The sequence below is a fragment of the Amblyomma maculatum genome, chromosome 9 (assembly GCF_055883805.1).
Source record: "Amblyomma maculatum isolate TAMU_Amacu chromosome 9, ASM5588380v1, whole genome shotgun sequence".
Taxonomy (NCBI): domain Eukaryota; kingdom Metazoa; phylum Arthropoda; class Arachnida; order Ixodida; family Ixodidae; genus Amblyomma; species Amblyomma maculatum.
The window spans coordinates 72,869,052-72,873,041 of NC_139352.1; positions in this window are offsets into that span (position 1 = coordinate 72,869,052).

Here is a 3,990-nt window from a genome sequence, read left to right on the forward strand (position 1 = left end):
GGCTAAGGCCACTGCACACTGTGGCATTTGATTTGCACCCCTATTTTGTGAAGAAAAATGCGTCTAGGTGTTAGAGGACCTCGCTTATAATACCTGTGCTGCAACGAATAGTAGCGTGATAACATAAACAAACTTCACTGGGAATAAATGTTGGTCATAAAATTCCCTGAACGGATGGAAGAAAACGACGTCACCACACCGGATAACTACCACTGGCTGGTGGGAAATGACATAGTCAGACCATAACTGGCAACTGTACGCTTTTATGTATGTGAGTTGCGTCTATGGGCGCCTCTCTAAATACCTTCGGGGAAACATCTATAACTACCATTTAGATGGCAAAAATAAATGTCTGTTTTTCGCCGCAAACACAACCTTCTTTTTATTTCTTCTTGATCCTTTTCCGGGACTCGTGATTCTTCCTTTAGAATTAGGAACGCATTTATTAGCACCACCCTGTCTGAGGATGGAGCAGGAGGAGGACGAAAATAAGGAGGAAAGGCAGGGTGGTTAACCGGTAAAAGAAACCGGTTTGTTACCCTGCACTGGGGGAAAGGGGTAAGTGGATATAAAAGTTGTGCGTAAGAGAAGGATGGGTGAAGTCAGTACAGTCACATCACAGACATGTCACATCACATCACGTCACAGTCACATCACGTAACATAACAGCAAAATCATAAACATTCTATCAGTCCTGTGCTTTTCATAAAGCGGAGCAGTGCCTGGGAGGCCTTCATCGCAGACGATCGCCGTGGCCAGAGAAATAAGATCTTAATTTCAGTCAGTAGGCGTCCATCTAGACGCTCCAGCGCACGGCATAGACACTGTCTTTCCTCACTGTATATGGGACACTCACAAATAATGTGACCTATAGTCTCGTCGCACCGGCAGTTTGTACATGCAGGGCTATTTGCCTTATTTATCAGAAAAGAATAAGAGTTTGTGAATGCTACGCCAACCCACTGGCGGCGGCGGATTGCGCTGGAGCTGCAATCCGCAAACTGAAGCTGCCTGAGAAGCGTACTTCACCTCAAAATAAGTCTATGAGAGGAGAAGCCTACCTTACCATTAACGCGTAAAAGTACAAAATGCGCTTTTTTTTTTCTTTTTTTTTTTTTACGCTGATATCACGGTATGGAGCGCTCACCAGTATCTGCTCACTCAGGAGGCTGCCCTTCAATCCCATTAAATACTACCTCTGACTACGCTTCCTCCATTGGCCTTCAACTTTCCGTGAGTAAAACTACATAAACGTCAGTCGCAACCGCTGGGGACTTCGTAAACTTGCTGCATTTTTAAATCGTCCCTGTCTCTCAGGCGCCCCACTAAAAGGAAGCTCTAGCGTACAAATTCTGGGCTTAATGATACACCATTCAGGATCAGCGAATGATTTGCTTCCTCAGGCAAAAAAAGCAAGCTATCCAGACTTTTAAAAAATTGCTCCTGAAACGGATGGCTCAGTCTCGACGGTTGCACGCCAGTTGGTGAGGGCTTTTCTGCAGCCACATATTGTTTACCAAGCCCAGTTCCAGCATCTTACAAAGAGCACAATATGATCGCCTTGAAGCTGTGGACCGAGAAGCTATGAGGACTATTACATGCCTTCCACGAATCACACCGGTCGTAGCGTTACAAGAGAATGCGCAGCTCAACACCATCGATGAGTTGGTGCAGCAGCGCCGTGATGCTCGCGGACTTAAGACCACTCTATCACATTCCACGCAAGAACTGAGGGCGTATGCAACTTCGCACATTATTTGTTCTTCAGCCACCTGCGCCAGTTTTCCCTCCCTGGAAGTTTGTACAGTTAGGCGACAACGAGCCAACTGACAACCGCGGACCAACGTCTGCCAACTCGGCATCGTCGCTTCACCAGACATTTGAAGAGCAAGATGCTTACCTGCCTCAAGGGTCCATTGTAGTGTACATGGATGCAAGCATACAAGGCTGTGAAGTAAAAGTAGCAATCTATTGTCCGTCCAGACCTAGCCTGAATCAAACCCCTATGTTCAAACCTTCAGAACCACGTACATCTTTCTGCGCTGTGCTCGTGGCAGTTCAGAAGGTACCCTGCTCCGTGGCCACCGCAACAATGTTCCTTGCTGCCCATGTTGTCATCCGCACTGACGCCCTTCAAGCAGTACGGTTGCTCCGACGCGTCAGCCGTTGCCCAAAAATATGTCAAGACATCCACCAGCTTGCGGCAAGCATCGCACAGTCAGTACGTATTGAGTGGGTTTCACTGGATGATCTGCTTTCCCAAAGTCACGCAGATTTAGCGACCCACCTCGTGATCCAAAACTGTTCATTACCACGGTTCCTTGATGTGGACTAAGCTACCCTCCTTTTATCAAGGAACACCTCCGGCACCGCACACGTGCTCTTATCCATCCGTGTGCGTTAACGATCTCACCATTGCACAGGAGGTTGCGCTTATGACGATCCGGGTAAGGGTTGCCCTAGCACTAGCTGTGACTTGGACGTGGTCTCACTTCCGACACTTCCCGCCTAGGGTGTCCGATATGTAAAAGAACATGTTGAAGCCGACATTCATCACAATTGCTGTGGGACTGTCCAGCACCAAAACCGACACCAATCCGGCACCTGACGATAAGTGGCCTTCCAGCAAGCAATCCTGCCTCGTATATCAACTGGACGCAGGGACCACGTCATCGCTCACTCCTGGACTTCATAAAATCAGTCTACCTTTTTTTCATTCATTTAATCATTTCTTCATTCTTCGTCACATACCCCACTGATGCCCTGACGCAATAAATATAGTTAAAAAATGTGCGCTTTGGGTGATTTAAAATCAATACTTCAGCAGCACTATTTATTGCCATGATTCCGTTGTTTTCCTTTCTTAGTGAAATATGGGCCGGAGTGAGGTATCGCGATTACTGCCGCAACGACTTCCGCCGTTGGCCCTTACGAGCGATTCATTTGCTCCAGAAGCTTCCCAGCAGCACAGCGTTCGCATGGCTACCCTAATGACAAAGCCAGACAACAGAGGAAGACTCAGAACTTCTTTCCTCATTTTCATGTCGTTGGTCGTTTGACGTTGCCTCCGAGTTGGTAGCAGTAGGAGTAAAACTTTATTGTGCAAGAAGGAGCTGCTTAGGCTTACGGGCCGGTCCTTATTCCGCGAGACTTTATTCAATGGGGTCTGGCCATTGCTGTAACGCTACACGGGTCAAAGCGAAGTTGTAATTTAGTGTTAAAATAGATCTAAGCCCGTATTCCTAGCTTGCGTCGTAGTCAAGGGGTTCGATGGGGGTGTATAATGAAGGTTTGGGGAGGCCATCCACCGGCGCCCGGAAGCTTAGTTATCGGGCAAACGCGTGAGCGCGCTCATTTCCGAAGATGTCCTCGCGCCCAGGTACCCATGTGATGGTGATGGGACCGGGAGGGGTAGGTACAATTTTTTACTATCGTCGTTGTCGGGCCACGTATTCTCACATCGACAGCACGTACTGGCGACAACTCCAGACACACTCGTTCCCATCGCCTCAATTTGCCCACATCTTTCACCCCACGGACTTCCCACCATACTGCACCACATGCAACGCCACTCCACCCACCCTTTACCATTACTTATGGGAACGCCCACATCCCATCCGCGTTCCTCCCGTCAAACACCCCACCCCCTCCTCCAGGGAGGCTGCCCTTCTGGCCACGCAACCTGCATATCAGTTGCAGCTGGTCGAGCGGGCTAAGCTAGAAGGAACAGCCAAAGGGCTTCTGGACTAATAGGCCCTCCTGGGAGTATTTGCATTTCTTATTTATTTAAAGTTTTTTTCCTCCTCCTCCTCCTTCCGTCGTCTTCAGAAGTGTCGTTTTTGACCTCACCTCGAGTAGCCTGATTGGTGGAAAAAACGGAACTGAATTGCAGTTTGGTTGCCACAACTTCCGGTTCGTTTCCACCAATCAGATGAGGAGGAGAACGACACTTCTGAAAACGACGCAACCTCAGAATACGGATCCTGCAAA